This window comes from Lissotriton vulgaris, chromosome 12 (assembly GCF_964263255.1).
Source record: "Lissotriton vulgaris chromosome 12, aLisVul1.2, whole genome shotgun sequence".
Taxonomy (NCBI): domain Eukaryota; kingdom Metazoa; phylum Chordata; class Amphibia; order Caudata; family Salamandridae; genus Lissotriton; species Lissotriton vulgaris.
In genome coordinates, this window is record NC_141700.1 from 657,639,415 (window position 1) to 657,662,684 (window position 23,270).

Below are 23,270 nucleotides of genomic sequence, written 5' to 3' on the forward strand. Positions count from 1 at the left end.
AGGAGGGGAAACTTGCCCTAAAGGCCAGTAAAAACGGTAAGGCGCCGGGACCCGATGGTGTTCCAATTGATCTTTTCAAGTTTAATATGGATCTATGGTCGCCAATTTTAACCAGGGTTCTCCAAGCTTCTTGTGACCTGGGACTTATTGAATCATGGTCCCAGTCAATCCTCGTTCCTATCTTTAAAAAAGGGGACCGTCAATCGCCATCCTGCTACCGGCCTATTTCCCTTCTGGATTCACTGGGGAAAGTGGCCAGTCGTATCATCTTAGAACGCCTCCAACACTGGGCCTCTGATAATAAAGCTCTTTCCGACCTGCAATTTGGGTTCCACGAGGGACTGGGAACCATAGAGCAGGCTCTCAATTCATCCTTACTGATAGGGAAATATGTAAATGCTAGGGGGGGGGCTTTATATGGCATATGTTGATCTTTCTGCAGCATTTGACTGTGTCAATCATAGCAAGCTGTGGTCTATTCTGGCAGACATGGGTATAGAAACTTCCCTTATTATGTTTCTGCGTGAATTATATTCAGACGCCACAGCCCGAGTCCGATACGGTACAGGGGGCGAGCAAACAGAATCATTCAGAGTGGAGCGAGGAGTAAGTCAGAGCTGTGTCCTGGCCCCGTTTCTATTTAACTTATATACCAACGGCTTGGAAAAGGCCATGTTGACTGGTTGCCAGGACCTCCCCTTAATAAATACCCGCCCAATTCCGGTCCTACTCTATGTGGACAACGCTGTAATTTTAGTTCGCACCCCTATGGAATTACAGCGTGCACTTGAGAAATATTACACCTTTATGGCCAACCTCGACCTTAAGGTCAACATTAAGAAAACGTTTGTAATGTCCTCCGGGTCGAGGATTCAGAACATCAAGTCCATATATATCGATGCACCAAAATTAGAGTACAACTACGTATCCATACTTAGGAATCACATTCGACCACAAATGCTCTTGGAATTATGCCATAGAATCCAGGAAACTCACCCTTATGAGAACAACTGCTGCCTTAGTAAAGTTCGCGAATAAATTAGGTAGCCGGCCCACGGTTGAACTCCTAGAAATTTACAGGGCTAAATGTGTATCAATCACACTTTATGGGGAAGGAGTGTGGGGTTACGCAAAGGTCAAGGAGGTACAAAAGGTGGAAAACACTTTCCTGTGATTCCTTTTGGCAGTCCCTCAGGGTACGTCCACCTACGCTTGTCACATGGAAGTGGGTTTGTCCTACCTAACAGATCTGATCAGGATCCAACCACTTCTCCTGTGGCACCGTATTTGGTCGTCTAGTGAAACAACTCTCTGCCGGGGGATCATAGAGGACTGTCTTTCCCTTGACATGGCCTTAAAGATCGGTTGGCTTGCTTACATCAGAAAATTCCTTAACGACCTCGGCATGATACAGTACTATCACTCCCCCATCTCAATAGCCGCAATCCCGAGAAAGAAGTTTAAAAAGATTTGTCTGGCCCACTTAGAATCCCTTCGGCTTGCTAGTGAGCTTTCAAAAGTTTCAGTCCAGCACTCACTAGGAATCCAAACATCTTACGATCCAGCCCTATTTAACTTACAACTTTACGGGCTACGAAAGATTCTTGTTAACCAGATTCAGACTTATTATCTTCCATCATCTGGTTACTTTTCCTAAGACCAACACCTGGACAAATCCCCTTCAAGCTTGTCCTTGTGACGACATCTCTCCCCAATCGACGATCCACATAACACTCTTCAGTAAATTTTATCAGGAACTGAGGTACCATTGGCTTTTGCCAATTCTTAAAGTAATGAGTCTGCGTAGGTGCCGTCCAGCACTCCTCGCCCTCCAATTCCTTGATGCCAAACCTTTTGCTAGACTAGTAGTAAAATTTCTGAAATTAGCCATTAAGCATAGGCAGAATCTGGGCTGAACCACCTTTGCATTTCCCCAAATTAGCGTCCTCTCGTGACTATTAATATTATAGTCTGTTGTGTTTTTATGCCAGTTTTTGCCATTTTTAGGGTTGCCGTCATTTGTTTTTAGTATTTTATATATAATATCTCATTATTTTTTAGGTTTTTGTTTTTATTCTTTCGGGCATCCTCTTTTAAAAAAAAAAAAAAGCTTTATTGTGATTTTACTGTGATTTTCGTGTATGAAATACATTGTGCTTTTATGGCTGTTTTGCTTACAACCGAATAAAGCTTGATTTGATTTGATTTGACTCAGCCCGATATCCCCTTAGACGGCTCAGTGGTTGCGAGATATGACCGAATGGGTGGTCACATAAGAGCACATACAGAGAAAGTGAGATGTGACGAGAGAATCTGCAGGATGACCTGCTAGCATGGGAAGCCATAATACACAATCTCACTGGAGGTGATTCCTCTGCCCCCCGAAACTGCTGTGGGCACTGGAGACGGGAGTGCCAGACAGACATAGTCACTACGGCAATAGGCAGATGAGAAAGGCTACCCTGCTTAGAGGTTACACACCGGGGTTAGGGTCCGGATCCACACTGTGGGGTGTCCTCTGGCAGTTCTTTGGGCACTGGATAATATAAAGCGCAGAGCATGGGATGGGAGGTAGGTAGGGGGGGGTCCTTGTTTCCTGTTTCATACAATTTTATGATACGCCTTGATTGGACCTAGTGACAGTTATAGTTTCACATACTGTATGATTTGACATTCAAAATAGAGAATGATGCATGGCACAGAGGAAGTGAGGCATCGCGGATGTGGGTGAGGCCTTGTTTTTTTAAGGGGGTGCAGGGTCATTGAAGCTTTGCCGCTCTGGGACGATGCGTTGCGCAGAGGAGGTGATGTGTAAGTTGTTTGTGCGAGACCCCGATTCCTGAAGGCAACGCAGTGTCAATTCGTCAATGTCATAGGCGCGCTGTGACGATTCTTCGGTGTCGATGTCGAACCCCTGGACTGAAGGCAATGTGTCAGCCGTAAGTCACGCAAGGCTGGGCTGGGCTGCATTGAAGTCTGAGTGGGGTGTCCGACTTCGGTGAGGCGGTGCTCCAGGGTCCCGCAGCGGCAGTTCTTCGGAGGCACGATGCAGAATCAGGAGAAAGTCTGTCTTGATGTATCGTGCACTTGGCGAGCAGTGTCCATGCCTTGGGTGCATGCAGCGGTGATGTTGCAGAGATGTGCTGCTTCCAAACTGACACTTGGAGTTGATTCGTTGGTTTCTTGATTGCAGCACCAAATTCTCCTCCAAAGGCCAGGACAGGATTTGGCACCACTTGTCAGGACAGGACTAACATCAGAGGAGCCCAGGTGCTGGTGACAAGGTGCAGGTGAAGTCTTTGATGTCCCTGCAACTTCACCAACAGGAGACTAGCTCAGTCAAGCCCTTGGAGAACCTTAGAAAGCAGACCAGAGAGTGAAGTCTAGTCCACTCACTTCCAGGCAGCAAGCCAACACAACACAGCAAAGCAAAAAGCAAAGTGGCAGTCCATCCTGGCAGCAGAACAGCTCTTCTTCCTGGGAGAATGTCCTCAGGAGATATCAAACAAATGCCTTTGTAGTGCTCTGCACAAGACCCCCTCCTTTCCTTGCCCTTGCTTTAGACACACTACAGGGGGGGAGGGGGGGGTATGCAGCTCTTTGTGTGGGAAGAGGCACAGCCCTATTTGGTCAAGTGCCAGCTCCTCCTACCACTCTAGCTCAGGAAGGCTCATCAGGATATGCAGGGCACACCTCAGCTCCCTGTTTGTGTGTGACTGTCTAGAGTGAGTTCACAAAGCCCAACTGTTGTCCAACCCAGATGTGTATTCTAAGGACAGGCCGAGGCACAGAATGGTTCAACAAGAAAATGACAACTTTCTAAAAGTGGCAATTTCAGACTTGCAATTTAAAAACCAACTTTACTAAAAGATGCATTTTTAAATTGAGTCCTGAGACACCAAACTCCAATGTTCTATCAGCTCCCAATTGGAAAATACACTTGTAAGATGTTACAAACCAGCACCAGTGCTAACCTATGGGAGAGGTAGGCCTTTCGGTAGTGATAAATGAATTTACCAGCTTTTCACTACCAGGACATGCAAAACTCACAAGTACAAGTCCTACCTTTTAAATACACTTCACCCTGCCCATGCGGCTACCTAGGGCATATCTTGGGGTGCCTTACATGTAATAAATGGGAAGGTTTGGGCCTGGCAAGTGGGTGAACTTTCCAGATCAAAATGACAGTTGAAAACAGCACACAGAGGCTCTGCAATGGCAGACCTGAGACTGATTTGAAGGGCTTCTCATGTGGGTGGCACAATCTGTGCTGCAGGCCCACGAGTAGCATTTGATTTACAAGCCCTTGGCACACACAGTGCACTAGGGACGTATTAGTAAATTAGATATGCTAATAATGGAGAAACCATATGCCATTACATTATAGACACAGAACACATGCACTTTAGCGCTGGTCGGCAATAGTATAGTGCCCAGAGTTCTAAAATCAGGAAACACAAAGGTCAGATCAAAAAGACGGGAAACCATGCTGAAAGATGCCAAGTCTAACGACTCCTAAAAATGAGCAAATAGAACGGTGCACAACAGTCAGTCAATTCTACATCATGAGTACAACAAAGTGTAAGCACTGAAGTAATTATTCAGTATGGTCAAGACACTCATCATGCTGGTTTTTCGGAAGTGTATCCCAATTGCCCTGACAAGAGGTTGCATGAAGGGACCTTCGATCTCAGTCATTCTTTATTCTAGCATGCATCTCTTTAAATAACCTAGTCAAGAAGTAAACAAAAGATTTTGAGTTATCTTCATTCCGTCTTATACTAACCGCCGCTCCAAACAGCATATTTTCTCTTTTAGCTTAATTTCTTATGGTAATAAAATCTGGTAAGCGCAATTTGAGTTGATTGAAGGGGCCAGTTCAGGAGTCTGGCCAATAGGGTATACACCTCCTTACAGAGGAACAGTACCAATTGCGTTCCTACAGCAAATAGCTGAAACCAGTAGCTCCAAAAAGTACACCTGGTTGACTTGTTGAAACTTTACTCTGTCGAACTTATTGGCACATGTGGGTAGTTCTTAGCTGACACTTGTATTGTGATAATGTCAGTCTATTATTACTTGAGGCCAGCTGCGTAGAAGTACAAGCTTGACTCATCTCAAATTCTAAGATGATCACTCCCCAACAGGCCTCCTTTTTGTCATAAACCTTGAGAGCAGCTAGATCTGTTTGGGTCTAAAAAGTCTGATATAACTTTGAGGTGGGCACCTCCCTCCTGATGTGAGCCTTCTGAGTCCATGGTATACCACAAAGGTTTCCACAGTAACAGAAACCAAGACATATTCCCTATTTCCTCGAGCACCTAAAGTCAATCCAGTGATCAATCAGAACTCATAGCCAATGCTTTTAAACTCATTCAAGTATCAATCGTAGGATATACATTTCTCAATTACGTACAGTTGTCTCATGCTAACAGGGCCCATCTGAATTTCAGAGCTAGGTAAACCTGTCAGACCTCTACAAGGGAAGATTTTGTTACCTAAAACAAGGAGTTGTTACATCATGTTTTGTCTTTTCTCAAAGCTACTCAATTCCCTGTTGCCTATACACTTAGGGGGATTTTTTATAGATGTTCAGTATAATGAACAACCAGTATGGTTAAAAAGTCTCTTTTACCAATGACTGCCCTGGACATCTGGATTACTAATTTTAAAGAGGCTATTTGGATCTATTACACCAAGGGCTGACGTATAGCTGCCTGAAAACTTGGTGCCACAAGAAATCCTACTGTAAACTGCTGTTTTATTTTCCATGCTGCATTTGCTGATTAGCCCACTAGTCCAATAGAAAGAAGAGAAAGTTTTGTTAAAAGTAGTTTAATGGATGCCTGGTGACCTGAAAAAGATAAAGAAGCAATAGTGCTATCTTCATAAGGATGATTCTTCTATCAGTGACAATGGGAGCGCCATAGAATGCACACCAATATTCAGCAGTTTTGAGAGTTCACAGTGCCCATGATCGCCAATGATTTGATCACTTGAGATCTTTATTGATAACCCAGCTTAGTCATGTAAGTCACTTCCAGGAAGATTGCTTTTGACGATTTCACCACCAATCTTGACAACCTGAATTCTTCCAACAACTCCAGTATTAAGAGGAACATGGATCTAAAACATTTAGTAACTCATCATCATATTTGTATATTACATGATTTATGTCCCTTCCCCTCTTTCTCTCCTACCCTTTGTACTCCAGGCCACATGACCCAAATCTAATTTTATCTTCCAGTGCTCATAATACAAGAGCAAGTGCAGAATGCATTGGGCAAAGGGGAACATTCCTGTCTGGAACTTGTCTGTATGGAGATTACATGGTTAGTACAAACCCTAGAAGAGGTGGTGTTTTAACATGCCAGCAACCACTGAAACCTAAGATAGGACAACTCATTAATCAGTGGCACTGGAGATCTGCATTACTTTATTATTGAGTAGTGAGTTGCTCAGCATAAAGAAGATGGGGTTGAGATTGCCTTTCCTGTTTATGAAAACCTTATTACAGGTGCTCAAGTCAAGGTGCTGTTGTTCATGCAGACAATATGATATGCCTATTTCAGATCAGGAAGCAGGCTGCTCACACTTCCCTACACTCTGGCTAGCAATTCAGATTTGGGAGTTGAACACTTTTAAAAACACCTGGTGGCTACTTCAGAATGCAGATTGCTCACCTTCTAAATCTTCCCAGGTACCAGACTGGATCCAGAAACCTGTAATAGTGCTAGTGTGCCAGCACTTGCCGCAATAGAAATGTGTATCCACTCTGTACCACTGCCTCCAGATGTAACGACATGGAGCCAGATATAAGTCCAATTCTTCACTTTGACGTCAGTTCTTTGTCTTCTGATGGATACGTCTGCCAGTGGATTCCTCACCTTGTGAATATCCCCTGCACCAGCAACATTTGGAAACTTTTGTAGCTCTCCACGCCGACTATGATGTAGATGATGTCACAGAGGCATGACTCCGCTCGCGACCTCGCTCACCGGCGTCGAATCCTTCTCCATCTCCGGAGCATTCTCCGGCTCCGGTAGAAGAGCTACCAGTACCTCAAAGGCCATCGACTCCAGTGGATCCACCGTCGGCGCCGGCAGGCCCAAGTTTGGTGACGCCTATGCCTGAGCGCATTCCAGGCGAGTACCCTCCTTTTCCTGGTCCAGGGCAAGACCCGACGCATTATCTTAATGCAATGTACGGTGTCTTTGCGAGGGCGATGTACCCCTCTGGTGCACCTTCATGTCCCATGGGTCCCTTGACATTCAATTTGGGAGTACCTCAAGCGTATGCTCCAGCTCCCTTCATGCCATTTATACCTTCGGCTCCATCTTGGCATTTCCCGGCACTGAGAACGTGGACGCCGACGTCGAATTCTCCATTTCTGGCGCCGTAAGCTCGACCTTGGTCGACTTCGAATGTGCCCCTGGATCCGGGTCCAGACGGGAGGCACAAAGATTGCTGGAGGAGCGCTGTTATAGGGAGGTTGAGATGGAGGAGGCGACCTTCAAGAGTCTGAGGACTGTTCTGAAGACCTAAGAGAGGCAAGTGGTTAGGAACTATCTCCAGAATGGCAACTCCCTCCTCCTTCAGAGGTTCCCTCCAAAGATGTGGTTCCTTACCACACTGTGATTTGTAGGGCGGCTGATCTTTGGATTTGCAACTCCAGACAACGGAATTTAAGTCTAATATGCTCCAGCTCCCTTCATGCCATTTATGCCTTCGGCTCCATCTTGGCATTTCCCGGCACCGAGAACGTGGACGCCGACGTCGAATTCTCCATCTCTGGCGCCGTAAGCTCGACCTTGGTCGACTTCGAATGTGCCCCTGGATCCGGGTCCAGACGGGAGGCACAAAGATTGCTGGAGGAGCGCTGTTATAGGGAGGTTGAGATGGAGGAGGCGACCTTCAAGAGTCTGAGGACTTTTTTGAAGACCTAAGAGAGGCAAGTGGTTATGAACTATCTCCAGAATGGCAACTCCCTCCTCCTTCAGAGGTTCCCTCCAAAGATGTGGTTCCTTACCACACTGTGATTTGTAGGGCGGCTGATCTTTGGATTTGCAACTCCCGACAACGGAATTTAAGTAATATTCTGACAGAAGTGCTTCTTTCTCCTTCTGCAGTAATTGAACCTTTACTTCCATTTAATGAAGTTATCACTGAGCCAATTATGGAAGTTTGGCAAAAACCCTTTTCGGCACCTGCAGTTTCGAGGTCAGTTGCCAGAGGATATAGGACGGCTCCAGGAGATCCGGAGTTTTTATCCTCTCATCCTGCACCTGAGAGTTTAGTTATTTAAGCCGCCTGCTCAAAGAAATCGACTGGAGCTTTTCCACAGACTCCAGGTGACAGAGTCTAAGAGAATGGATCAGGCTGCTAAAAAGATGTTTTCATCTGCTTCTATGGCTCTTAAATCCACCAATGCCACTTGCCTTTTGGGCAGGTATATCCATGCTATTATGGATTCTGCTAGACAACTGGCCCCAATGTTATCGGAGGAGGACAGAAAGAACTTTGATGAGGTCTTGTCTGACACTCAGGGAGCTGCAAAACAGGTGATCCAGAGTGGCCTTGATACAGCAGACTCTGTAGCCAGGATAATGGGGTCGTCGGTTGCATCTAGGAGGAGTGCCTGGCTTAAGTCTTCAGAATTTTCTCAGGATGTCCAGGCAACTCTTTTGGATCTCCCATTTGATGGTTCTGGACTTTTTGGGAAGAAGGCAAATGCAGCTTTGGAAAGGTTAAAAGAAAGCAAGGCTACAGCCAAGTCCCTGGGTCTGCAGACACAGCCTAAGGGTTCTTCTTATAGGAAGTTGAGGGGCTTTGGAAGGTCATCCTTTCGGACATACAAACAACCTCAGCAGCAGAACACCCTATATAAGTTATATAGGGGCAGGAATAGAGGTCACCCGCGACGTCCACAGCCCTCCTCCTCCTCTTCCTCTTCCTCTCCCCCTCTTACCACAGCAAATCAGCACTAGATCCCCCATTCTGGATAATGTTCGTCCGGTGGGTGGTCGGCTTACTCATTTTCTACAAGATTGGGAATTGGTCACTACAGACCGTTGGGTTCTCAATCTTGTAGAAAATGGGTATGCTCTTCCCTTTCGAGAATTCCCTTCAGATTACCGTCCTTGCCAAGAAGCTTGCTCAGAGGACCATCTTCTTCTCCTGCAGGAGGGAGTTCTAACCTTACTAAAAAAAAGGTGCGATAGAGGTGGTTCCAGAGCAGGAAAAGGGTCAGGGATGCTACTCCCGGTATTTCATGATACCCAAGAAGGATGGCAGGTTACACCCAATCCTAGATCTCAGGGTCTTGAATCTTTTTCTGAAGCAAGAAAAGTTCAAGATGCTCACCCTAGCGCAGGTTCTTCTAGCTCTGCAGCAAGAGGACTGGATGGGGTCGATTGACTTGCAGGACGTGTATTTTCATATCCCGATCCTGAAGTCACACAGGAAGTATCTCCGTTTCATGGTAGGGTAGCAACATTATCAGTTTGCGGTCCTCCCGTTTGGACTTACTACTGCACCTCAAGTCTTCACAAAGGTGATGGCAGTGGTGGCAGCCCATCTCAGAAGATTGGGGATTCCAGTTTTCCCCTATCTGGACGACTGACTGATCAAAGAAGAGTCACCAGAGAAGGTGTGTCATCTGCAGGTGACACCCCAGCTGTTGTACAAATTGGGTTTTTCGATAAACGTAACCAAGTCTCCGGTTTATAGGGGCGGTACTGGACACTGCTGTCTGTCGAGCATTCCCTCCTCCTCAAAGTATTCTCGACATTCAGGAAATGATTCCTTTGTTTTGCAACGGAGCAGTTGTTCCAGTCCTGAAGGTCCTTCGTCTACTCGGTCTGTTTGTTTCCTGCATCCTGTTGGTCCATGCATGCTGGCACATGAGGGCGCTTCAGTGGTGCCTCCGCAGGCAGTGGTATCAGCACAAAGGAGATCTCAGGGAGTCTGTGAGGATCTCCAGAGAAGCTGCAGCGTATCTGTCTTGGTGGAGCGTGGAGGGCAATCTGACTCAGGGGAAGCCCTTCCATCTCCCTCCATCGGTGGCCACAGTGATAACGGATGCATTCACTCTAGGGTGGGGTGCTCATCTGGAGATCAAGGGTCTGGTCTCCAGAGGAATGGTTGCTTCACATCAACCTTCTGGAATTACGGGCGATACGTTTGGCGCTCAAGGCCTTCCTCCCTTCCCTTCGCGGTCAGTCGGTTCAAGTCCTAACGGATAACACTACTGCAATGTGGTATGTCAACAAACAGGGGGGAGTAGGGTCGCATTGTTTCTGCAGAGAGGCTCTACGTCTCTGGTCCTAGGTTCGGGATCATCAGATTTGTCTGATGGCAAATCATCTGACTGGAGCTCTAAACGTACGTGCAGTCAGCCTCAGTCAGCAGTTCTCAGCCGACCACGAGTGGAGGCTTCATCCGGGGGTGGTTCGTCACGTCTTCTGGACGTGGGGAACTCCTCGGGTGGACCTGTTTGCCACTCACGAGAACGCTCACTGCCCGTTGTTCTGCAGTCTCCAGTATTCGATGCAGGGGGCGCTGGGGGACGCGTTTCAGTTGAGTTGGGGTTCTCAACTCCTTTACGCGTTTCCTCCCATACCCTTGATTCCTCGGGTTCTGAGAAAGATTCGCCAAGACCGGGCCCAAGTCCTATTGATCTCCCCGGATTGCCCAAGAAGGGTGTGGTACACGGATCTTCTCCACCTCTCCTCGTGCCCTCCTCTCCGTCTCCCTTTCAGGGCAGATCTCCTCTCGCAGTCGGATTGGCAGGTTCTACACCCCCACCTCGAGAGCTTACATCTTCATGCCTGGAGATTGAACAGGGCAATCTGAATTCTTTTTCTCTCCCGCCTGACGTGGTGGATGTTATTCTTTCGGCCAGGTGGCATTCCACCAAGTCGATTTATTCCTATAGGTGGTCCAAATTTGTTTCATGGTGTGGAAAGAAGTCTCTTGACCCGTTAAGGGCTCATTTATCCAGCATCCTTCAGTTGGCTCTTTCTTTAGCCCAGCAGGGATTTGCAGTGGCTACTGGGAAGGGCTATTTGTCGGCTTTGTCGGCATTCCTTTGTTTGCCCGATCAGACATCATTAGCTAAATCTCCTATTGTGTTACGTTTTATTAAGGGCCTTACCAACAAATTTCCGCCCACTCCATTTATTATGCCTCAATGGGACTTAAATCTTGTCTTAACCTACTTGATAGGTTCTCCCTTTGAGCCCTTGCACAAGTGTCCCTTGAGACTGTTGTCTTTTAAAACGGTCTTTCTAGTTGCTATTACCTCGGCAAGGAGAGTAAGTGAGCTTCAAGCTCTGAGTTCGAAACCCCCATTCTTGACCATTCATGCTGATAGGATGGTACTCAGGACCAGGGCTGCTTTTCTGCCTAAGGTGGTAACTCCCTTCCATTTGGGGCAGTCCATTACCCTTCCTACCTTCTATCCTCCCCCTCACCCTTCCAAGGAGGAGGAGCGGCTTCACCGCTTGGACCCAAAGAGGGCGGTGAGCTTTTATCTTGACAGAACTAAAGACTATTGTGTGGATGACCAACTCTTCGTGGGCTTTGCTGGCTGCAGAAAAGGCAGAGCGGTGCACAAGTGCACACTTTTCAGATGGATTGTCTTGTGTATCAATATTTGTTACTCTTTGGCCGGTAAGGAACCTCCAGAGGGTTTAAGAGCTCATTCTACCAGGGCAAAGTCTTCTACATCTGCCTTATCTAGAGGTGTTGCTGTTGAGACATCTGTAGAGTGGCAACTTGGGCCTCCCTCCACACCTTCGCAAAGCATTACTGCTTAGATTCCGAAGTGAGGAGAGATAGCCACTTTGCGCGCTCTGTCCTACAGGATCTCTTGGTATAAAAGAGTGAACACCCTCCTCCGGGAGTGGGGACTGCTGTGGGATTCTATTCACAAGGTGAGGAATCCACTGGCAGATGTATCCATCAGAAGAACAAGTTAATTACCTTCGGTAACGCTTTTTCTGGTGGATACAGTATCTGCCTGTGGATTCCTCACTGACCCACCCGCCTCCCCGTTGTACACTCTTCTATACCTGCAAACTGTTTACTTTATGTCTATACCTTCCAAAGGAAATGTTTAATTTTTCTTACTTTTTGCATTGATTTCACACTGTGTGTGTTAGTTTGAATACTGTGTACTGTGTATACTATACCTATTTATGTCGGTCTATCCGTGTGCCTCGGGGGCACGGAAAAAAGGGCGGAACTGACGTCATCACGCCGACGAGGCTCTATTATGGATCCAGTGACGTCAGCGGAGTCGTGCCTCTGTGATGTTGTCTACGTCCTCGTCGGTGTGGAGAGCTACAATAGTTTCCGAATGTTGCTGGCGCAGGGGATATTCACAATGTGAGGAATCCACAGGCAGATACTGTATCCACCAGAAAAAGCGTTTCCGAAGGTAAGTAACTTGTTCTTCTGTATCCTCCAGTGTGTATCCATAGCTTTGTCCCCACTTTCTTTTTTGTTAAATTATTTTTATTAAACATAATTAAACAGTTACAAAAACAAGACCATCATGCTATGGACATCTGCAAAACAGTTTCGGCGAATTTGTGTTCCAGCAGTACAGAATAATGCAGTATTATCAAAGCTGGGCTCATGGTGCTTCAATGTCCTCACTTATTGGATCAGTTTCTGGTGGTGTGCAGATATCTCCTCGGTAGGCATTCCAGACATCCCATATCTTTCCCCATTTACGGGGTCTCCCTCTGGCCACATACTTAGCCCTCTCCCGAAACATACACCAATCAAGGTCATCCATCCATTTCCCGACCTGGGGTGTTCGGCCGGCACCCCATAGTTGTGCGATATTTTGCTTGGCAATCATACAGGCAAGTGTTACCCAGAGCCTGCCGTGACTCGTAAGGTCGGAAGGTTCCCATACATTAAGCAAACAGTGGCGTGCCTCCAACTCAATCTACACACCCCACACTTCACTTATTTTCTCGTGGATCTTGGTCCAATAGTTATGGATTTCTGGGCACTCCCACAAAATGTGAATAAAGGTACCAGTCATACCACAACCCCTTCGGCAGTCTGCGCTTGAGGCAAGCCCCATTCGGCACAACCCTGGGCCCGTGGTGTAGGACCGTTGAAGTATCCTAAGCTGCACCAACCGAACTCTCATGGAGATCGCCACCTCCCGCAGGGAGGACACAGCCTCCACCCAATCCTCATCTTCCGAGATCAAACCATCCGCGACCCATTGCTCCAGGACCCCTACCAGGGGATCTTCTGTGTGGTTGACCAGTTTCTTGTAAACCAGAGAGATCGCTCTGGTGGGAAGATACCCATCCAGGATTTGATCTTCTAACGGTGAGGCCTCCGGCGGCGTCCCGTCCCGAGGGATAGCCGCCGCCAAAGCATGTTTAATTTGCAAATAGCGGTATCGCTCACTCTCATTCAGACGGTGTCTAGACTGCAATTCCTCAAACGTCAATATCCCGTTCTTGCCCCATATATCTCGGACCAGGGAGATACCGATCAAGTCCCAGCGATCGAAACCCTTCGACTTCCGCAGGCTGCCCAGGGCTTCAGAGTTCCATAATGGCGTGGCCATAGTTATCTTACCCTCCCATCTAAGAGCACGATTGGCATCATGCCACGCTCGCGCCGAAGCCGAGGCGGGACCCAACAAAGGGAACATGCCTCGCTTGGCGTACAGTATCCGGGTATACTCACCCCCGGCAACTGACCATGATCCATTGCAAACCCAGGGTCGGCCGGGGAGCCATAGATCGCCTGATTAATAGGGGCCAGTTGGGAAGCCCAATAGTATTTCCTAATGCTGGGTAGTCCGATCCCACCGTCGTACCAGGGTAACATCAGTTTAGATTCGCGGCCTCCCGACCCAAAGAAGTTGACGCTGTAGCGATTCTATCTCGTTGAAATAGGAGGGAGGTACGGGATCAAAGAAGTTCTGTAGTGCATATAAAAACCACGGTAGCGCCATCATTTTAAACAGGACCGCCCGACCCAATAGGGAGAGTGGCAGTTCCTTCCATTTTGCAATGTCTCGGCGGAGTCTAGCCAGGGAGGGAACCAAGTTAGCCTCGAAGCGCGTTTTAGGATCCCGAGAAATGTAGACACCAAGGTAGCGAAAACCCCCCTGTTCCACTTTTACCGGACAGCTCTTTGGTACTCTGGGAGGGTCCCCGCTCAAAACAAATAGGACCGATTTCTTCCAATTAATGGCGAAACCTGAGTATCTACCATATATCGCCAAAATATCCATGAAAACAATGAGGGACTGCCGGGGGGGAGGTCAAGTACATAAGGATATCATCCACGTATAGCGAAATTTTGTCCTCCCGCTCCGGAGTCCAACGTAACCCTTTGATCGATCTATCCCATCGTACCCAAGCCGCAAGTGGCTCCAATGCCAGGGCAAACAAAAGTGGCGAGAGGGGACATCCCTGTCTGGTGCCCCTCCCAAGCTGTAAGTCGCGGGACTTATGGTTGTTCACCACTACCCGGGCCAACGGAGCAGAATACAGGAGACGGATCCATCGTATAAAATCCGGGCCGAACCCGAATTTCTCCAGCACTGCAAAAAGATAGGGCTATTCCACTCTGTCGAACGCCATAGTGGCGTCCAACGACAAGAGCACCGCTGACTCATGAATGCGAGCTGACCCAGCCACCACCCCGTGGAGTCTACGAAGATTAAGCGCGGTGTTGCGGCGCGGCATGAAGCCGGACTGGTCCGGGTGTACAAGCTCAGTTATGATTTTCACCAGCAAGCAACTTAGCCAGGATCTTGGGCTCTGCGTTTAAGAGAGAAATTGGGCGGTAGGAGGAACTGTCCAAACGAGGCTTACCGTCCTTATAAATGACAACAATATTGGCAATACGTTGGTCATAAGGAAGTACGCCATTTTCCCTGCTCTCAAGAAACATGGCCTTCATGAACGGAGCCAAGCGGTCTGCGTGGAGTTTATAGAGTTCGACTGGAATACCGTTCGGGCCCGAGGCTTTCCCTGAGCGTACCCCCCCGGATAGCCATCGCGACCTCGTCAGAATCCACAAATTCCCGATTCTCGGCCGATAAAACAGGCATTGGGATGTCTCGGATGACCTTCGCATTCTCTTCCACCGTGTGAAGCCCCTCCGCGGTGTAAACCTCCTCATAATAACGGCAAACTCGTCTACTATGAACTGTGGATCCGTCGTGACGCCCGAGCCCCATCAATACTAGAAAGCCCAAGATATTGACAATGACAGTGGGGATTAAAAGATCGCCCCAATCAAACCAGCTCCCTTGCCACCATAGTCAACTGCTACGATCAACACTGAGTCATTGTTCCTCATTGTCCATCGGTGTGTCCCCCTCGGTGTCAGGCCCCTGGACTCGATCCAACCAGTCCGCCGCAGCATCTGGATGGTCAAAGAACCAAGCTTTGCCGTCGCGTTCTATCCGAAGGCGGGCAGGGAACAGCATAGAGTATTTAATTTCCGAGGCGCGCAGCCTTCTCTTGATGTTTATGAAACCCTGCCTTTGTTTCTGGACTGCCTGGGTAAAGTCGGGGAAAAAAAACAAGGACGCGTTCTCGTAAGCCAACGGTCCAGAGGATCTTGCAGTCTGGAGAATAGTGTCTCGGTCCAAAAAGTTCAAAATGCGGACAATCATAGGGCGAGGAGGCGCCCCCGTCTTCGGGCGTCCACCAGGGACTCTGTGGGCCCTCTCCACGGTGAAAAAGTTACTGAGCCCCTTGGGTTTTAGATGTTTCAGGATGAGATCCTCCACGAACAAATCCGGGGTCTGTCCCTCCGATCTCTCCGGTATGCCAAGGATGCGGACGTTATTGCGTCTCGCCCGTCCTTCGTACTCGTCCAGCTTATGGGCAAATTGGGACCGAGACGCCTTCAAATCCCTCACCTCTCGCTGGAGGTCTGACACATCGTCCGTGAGACTTGATGCTATGATCTCGAGTGCTTTGACCTTTTTCTGAGGTTTTAGTCAGGTCCGCTCTGATTAAGCCCACCTCGATGGTCACAGTGTCCAACTTGGAGTCCATCTTACCAAGGGATGACTGAATCCCAGTGATCGCTGCCATCAAGTCTTTCAGTGTCTGGTCCGCCCCGGACGGGCTATCCTCATGGCCACTCACTTGAGCGCGTTTCTCGTCCCCTGGGGACCCCTTAGTGAAGATATACTTTTCCAGTCTGTTGGATTGGACCGGTCTGGTGTTCCTCAATGTTTTCTGGGGTAGCTTCTCGGGATCTCCTCGCGCCGCCATTTTCAACTTCTGTACGGTCACCAACTCCGCCATCCAAGCAAACCACTATTTCGCACGGGCAATCGGTGCAGCCTCAGGTTGCTCCGTATTGGCGAGGGTGCGCTGAGCCAAATGGCTTGAGATGGGGGCCCGAGAGCCCCTCAGAATGGACGCGACTTCCGTGGATCGAGTGCCACCGCGCACTTCCGGTTCAACTTGCCGTTGTTGTCGAACTCCAGAGCAGGCAGTGCCACACGCGGGGTCCCGGTGGCGCTCCCTTAAGGCCCGAATAGTTCCAGACGATGGATTCAGGTCATCCGAGCACCCAAATCATTCGGAATTTCGCCCAGTGGCTCAGGAGCCGTCCCCCCACCAGATGGTAGGGACGGGGCTCAGGATAATGTGCCGGATGGCAAGTCAGGATGTATCGGCCGGCGGAGCCGATGCTCAAGCAGCCATCTTGGTCGCTGGCGCGGCTCCTCCCCCCACCCCCACCCCCCCACCTTTTTTTTATTATAAAGTTTACCAATGTCCAAACATTTCTAAGTCCACTGTTTTAGGAAATGTCTTCTCCGAAGACAACAAGCTTCAAGCTGTACACTAACTGCTTTACAACATCAGTCTTTGGTGCTGTGGAACCAAGCGTAGTTCAGACTCGTGCAACAAATGGTACCTGATCAGGGAGTGCAAAGACAAACTTTATAGCACACATCACAAGAAGGGAGGTCAATTCCTTTCAAAGTCCTGCAGTACTTTGCTATCCCAGTCTCAAAGTCTGTTCTCGGGATGCACTTGTTGTTGCAAAAGTTGTGCATCCTCTTTCTGCTGCTGCAGTCGAAATTCCAAATTTCTCACTTGACTGACTTCTTTGCGGTCTGATCAGATTCCAATTACGGTGTCATTGTGCCCCAAGTTTCCAAAGCCATTGGCGATGCTGAAGCAAATTGAAGACTTTAGAGACACCAGGCTCATGCTTTTGAGAACGGTTCTGGTTCTATTTGTTGTGCTTTCAGGACTCACAGAGGCATTGGGGGCTCCAGATGGGGTTCCGCTGGTAAGTGCTTCTCTAGCACCTTTTGTCCCTGTCCGGCCACCCTCTGACCTGCGCCGGCTGTGTTTTGACTCCCTTGCTGAAGGTCCTGCCAGAAATTCCTGTACTGGCTTCAGCCCCGGTTCCGGGGCCACCAGCTCCCGAATTTTGCACACTCTTGACTTACACATTGTTTGACGATCACTAGGGATGGAGTTGTACAGGTCATGGGGACCAGTGTGCAGACAATCTGATTTTCTGCTGGTTTCCAGGCTTCTCTTATGGACATTCTGTTTGACAGAACCAGAATTTTGGAGAATAAAGTTCATTCTCTGCAGGGCACTTCAAAGACAAAAGGGCAATGCCTCGCTTTCTGGAGCTGCCTATCCCTGGTTGCCAATTTACCCACCAGTGTATGAAATTCCGAGGCATTTCAAGGTGCCTTGGCTTTACAGCAGCCTGCACAGCCCTTTTGCAGATCCAAGGGTGAGGGGCTGCTGCATAAATTATTTCTGGCATCAAAGACAGCATTCTTCTTCCGGCTGCTGCAAGTGCCTCAGAACACTTTTAGTTCCCACGTGTTAGCTCATTTGAGGGAATTGAGGGGCAGGGTATATTTTTGCCCGCCTGGCATGACATTTCTCCAGACCAGTGGGTCTTTCAATTTTTTCACGTTGGCTCTGCCTTTCCTCTGTTGTCAACTCCCCGCCCTTCCGACTGGCTGTTTCTCAGGTACCAGTGGATCCCTCCATGATCCTTACAGTGGAAGTACAATCGTTTTTTGCCAAAGGTGCATTGAGGTGGGGCACAGGCTCTTACATCTGTTATTTCTTGGCCCTTAAGAGGGGCAGTGCCGGATTAAACCCTGTTTAGGCCACTAGTTAGTCGAAATTTCAGGGCCCCCCTCGCAAATGATCTCATAATAAGTTTTTAATTTTACCAACCAACAATTTTAATATACCAGTTTTATTACACAAAACTAAACATTACCAATTAATAATGTTATTAAACAAAAATTAAATTTTTTAGATTGTAATAAACTAACAAATCTTTCAATATTCATTGAGTGCATTACATTAATACAGTATTTTCTCAATAGAGTTTTTAATGTAAATTTTCCGTGTCTTTAAGTTGATGATTTTTTTTTTATCTTTTGGAAACAATTTAATGAAGCTTGATTGTAATTTTTTTTCAAGATCAAATCAATATTATTTTGATCCGTTGACGTGGGGCCCCTAAAATGAGTGGGACCCATAGGCTGTTGTTACTTTACCTATTTAGTAATCCGGAATTGAACAGGAGATTGAGGTCTTCCTCAGACCTCAGCTTTTGAACACCTTCCTGAGGAAAGACCGGTCTCAAATATTTATTTTGACCCAGATCCTGTTCGCCTAGGGATGGTGTGCCGTAACTTGTAAGACAAAGACTTTTGTTTTCCGATCCTGCAGAAAATCTGAGGCTGAGCACAATTTATACATTGTCCTGCCATTTTGCCTTACCTCAGCCCTCCCGGATATACACAAAGGTCATGTTTTAGGGTGCGGCAAGTCAGGGAAACCATATGTCCATATCTCGATGACTGGCTCCTGAAAGTGACAATTCCATGGCTAGTCTCAGCTAGTCGCTTGACCCAATGCCACATAAGATCTGGAAGGCATTCCAAGATGAGCTGTTCCCCCCGCTCTACTCCATCTGCTGCCAGTCATTGACTACAGCATCAGTTCCAGACAGTTGGAAGTTGGCAATAGTAACACCACTGCTAAAGAAGGTTTCTCTGGACCCTTCATGTCCAGCCAATTATAGGCCCATTTCGCTTCTACCTTTTGCGATAAAAATCGTCGAGAAATGGGTCACGAGAGCATTATCCAACTTCCTGGAAACTAACTCCTCCCTGGATGTAGCACAATTCGGCTTTAGGCCGGCCCATGGCACCGAGACTGCATTGGTTACCGTGTTGGACGATCTACGAACGCGTGTCGACAGGGGCAAGTCAGCATTTTTAGTGCTGCTTGACATGTCGGCCGCGTTCGACACGGTGGACCATGCAGTCTTATTGAGCCGCCTTCGGAGCGTAGGAGTAACTGGCCTGGCTTTGAGATGGCTAACATCTTATCTCAGCAACAGACAGCAAGCGGTGGCGTTACCACCTTTTTGATCAGCCACACGACAAGCGAATCAGGGTGTCCCCCAGGGGTCAGCGATCAGTCCGATCCTTTTCAATCTTTATCTTCGACCCCTGGTAGACCTGATAAAGTCATTCGGCATATCTGTCATCACTTATGCCGATGACACCCAACTGATTTTCTCATTTGAGGGCACAGAGACAGTGTCGAGGACTCCTTTCACCGTTGTATGTCGGCAACAGCAGAATGGCTGCGAGTTAACTCGCTTCAATTTAATGGGTCAAAAACTGAGGTTCTCCATTGCTCCCTAGATCGTCTCCCTCGTCCGCTACCGGACGACTTTTGGCCAACTTCTATCCCAGGCACGGTAGAGGCTGCAGAATCGGCCCGCAATTTGGGAGTTCTGTTTGAACCTAATTTACAGCTTGACGCCTCTGTGAACAGGACCACGGCGACTTGTATGGGCTTGCTTCGTGCCCTACGCAAGATCTTGCCGTTACTCCCCCTGGAAGCTAGAGCAGAGGTAGTCGTAGTTCTATTCTCAGTAGATTAGACTACTGCAACGCACTACTCCCGGGAGCCCCTAAAACTTTGATCCTAAAGTTACAGAGGATTCAAAATATGGCTGCTAAATTGGCCTTATCCCGTCCACGTTCTGCTTCTTCATCTGCAGCATTGGCTGATCTTCATTGGTTACCTGTCCAGCAGAGGATTTCCTTTAAGGCCTTATGCCTTGTCTTCAGGGCTCGGCACGGACTGGGACCGATACCGCTTCAAAATCTCTTTTCTTGGTATCAAGCTGCCAGACTTCTGAGATCCTCCTCAGCGTTTCTAGTGACGGTCCCCAGGATTAATAGAGTGAGGATGGGCGGCCGTGCCTTTTAGCTTCACAGCCGCCACGCTATGGAACACCCTACCTCTGGCGTTGAAGAGTAGACAAGACCTTACTTCTTTTAAAAGGGACCTTAAGACTTATTTGTTTCCTAGAGCAATGTAGTGTGTTTCACCCGATGGAATGATGTGGTCTCAGCGCCAGGATACCCTTTGGGTGACAGTTGCGCTTAATAAGTAGCAATACATACATACATACATACCTTCAAGCTACAGTTTTGTTGCAGTCTGCTCTGGTCTTTTCTAAAGCCTCCCCTTCAACCCATGTAGTGAATGCCCTTCATAGGGGACAACCAGGATGTGGGGTTGCTAAGAGCCTTTCCACCCCATAGCAGGTCTGGGTCATTCGGTATATGTTCGCAGTGTTTTGGGCACAAGCCCTTGCTCTGGGAAAGATGGTGGTTTTGGGGCGTCTTGGTCTAATGGCCTTGTGCGTCCTACTAGTGGCTCATACTTGTTGACGCATTTGGCCTCTGCAATAGACCCTTTGACAGCAGGGGACTCACCTTGCCTGTTGGATCGCATCTGGAATTTGACAGAACGGCCCTAGACCTTTACTGATGAAAGTGGAATTCAACTTGATGTGACAGAACATTTGCCTCACCCTTCCATAGCTTGCAGTAGTGATAGATGCACTTCCTCTGGGCTGCAGAGGCCACCCGAACAATGTGGAGATCAGAGGCCTCTGGTCTCTGATGGAGCAGCAGAACCACATCAGTCTTCCGCAGATGCATGCCATTTGCCTAACCCTCAAGGCTTTTCTGCCCTCCAACAAGAGAAAGTTGGTTCCAGGTTATTATGGACAACTTGACTGCCATGTGTACAGCACCAGTTAGTTGTGTGAGGTCATGGGCTCTTTGTCTACAGACTCTCCATCTGTATCTGTGGCTGGTCCATCCTAGGATTTCTTATATGATCAGTCTCCTGGCAGGCTCATTCAACATCACAGCGAACTAAACCGGACAGTATTACCTTGCTGGCCGCAAGTGGCATTGGCATCCGTAGGTTGTTAGGGACATCTTTACCCAGTGGGGCATACTCCTGGTAGATTTGTTTGTTACAGCTGAGAATGTGCATGCTTCCTCTTTAAGGTTCTCCAGTAGACTCTCTCAAAGGTGTTCCATTGTTGGTCATCTGCCAGGCTGCTACATGGGCATCTGTCCACAGTCACCAGTCACCAGGCAGTATTGTATCAACTCTCTGGATTGCTATTTCTGAGGGACACTCTAACCGCAGATGTTCTCAGTGGTTCCCAATCTGTGCGCCGTGGCATCCCGGTGCACCGTCATAACTAGCCTGGGGTGCTGCAAACCGATGCTTACCAAGCACACAGTTTGGGATCCACTTTAGGCTTTCGAGTCAGAAACCCCGTATTTTGACTGTGTTTCCGGGGGCGCTTTCTTGTAGTTCCACTGGATGTTTTTTTTCCCAATGGGGAGGGTTAATGGCAGTTCTACCGGAAGTGGTGGGTATCCGGGCTGCAGCGCCAGGAGAAGCCAAGCATGCGGGAGTAATGGGCCATTTGGGCAGCATCAATATAAGCGCAACACTGTATTTGCGGGACATCTTAAAACTAGACCTACCCGGAGGTGAGGGAGATAGGAGCACCCTGGACATGCATGGTGTTTTTAAACTGGACTGTTAATGAGACCAGTTGCATAACATATTAAAATGACCCCAGACATGTAGCCAGAGGATTCAGGGGAAACATTGGCATGGCAGCTATAGGGTGTAGGTGGAAGAAGAGGGGAAAAAGGACTCCGGACTCGGGACGGACATGCGTTGAGCAACAAGGAGAAACAAACGCCAAATATCAAGGGCACAACCTTAAAGCAATTTAATCTTTTCAGGTGCGTGTCTTAGGAGGCTAGGTGATGTAGTAGAGTCCTAGGGCAAGAGAATCATAGCAGGGTGCATGTCATCTGGTTGTTATCCTGAAAATAAAAGTTTTTAGTACAGAGCAGGGCTCTATCGCCTTATTGTGCAGGGTGGTGTTGCCTAAAAAGCTAAATCTGGCTTTTGGTCCACTTATGTCATGGACCACTTGCCAGCTGTCAATCTAGAGACGAGATGACATTCAGTGGAAGTGTCTGTGTAGCACTAAAGGTGATAGCTACTGAGAGTGCAAGGATTAGCACGGGGTCTGACTCACACTAAAAGTGTATGCTAGAACTGGGGAAGGGGAAACCCTATCCAAGTGTTAATGTTCGTGCTGAAGAATATGTCCATGGGGAGCGGGGTCATCACTTGAGGTTGCATCAGTGTGATGAAATAGTCGGCACAAGGGTGGGTGAGCATTAAAGGAGGCACTAACTAAATGAAGATAAGGGGCAAGGATTGGATGGGGCAAAGTTGAAGGTTGGGTCAGCACCTGAAGTGACACCAATAGAATGGGGTAGTTTGCATCATATGTGACATGAAAGGGGCAGTTGTGTAAGTAGGAAAACCCTTGCTCTTAATATATTGGAGAGCATCATTATTATTATTATTGCGACATAAAGTGCGCAGCAACCCCAAAGGGTTTCCCAGCGCTAGACCCAGATAGTGTACAACCAAAACTAAAACAGCCAGGTCTTCAAACCCTTGCAAAATACCTTAAGAGAAGGGCAATTTTGCAAGGACTCTGGGAGATCATTCCAAATCTTCGGACCCAGATACGAGATTGAGTCACCCTAACCCCCCATGTGTGCTCCCCATGTGTGCTTGGCGAATTCTTGGCACTTTGTACAGGTACTGGGAGGATAACGGAAGAATGCGTGAGGGCTGATAAGGTGCCACCAGATCCTGATTGAACCACAGGCCAGAGCCAGATCAAACTCTGTGCATGTAGCACAGGGCTTTGAAGTGAATATGCTTATCTGTGGGTAGCCAGTGACGTTCGCGGACCAAATGAGACACCAATGCATATTTCGGAAAGTGAAAAAGTAGCCTGATTGCTGTATTTTTTACTATTTGCAAGCAACG

The 23,270-nt window shown here is 48.0% G+C and overlaps 1 protein-coding gene across 2 annotated transcripts in view; it reads left to right on the plus strand.

Annotated features, from left to right (window-relative positions):
• Window positions 1-23,270, plus strand: part of ZCCHC14 (zinc finger CCHC-type containing 14) — a 749,748-nt gene that overhangs the window by 537,151 nt on the left and 189,327 nt on the right. The gene's annotated exons all lie outside the window — the stretch shown is intronic.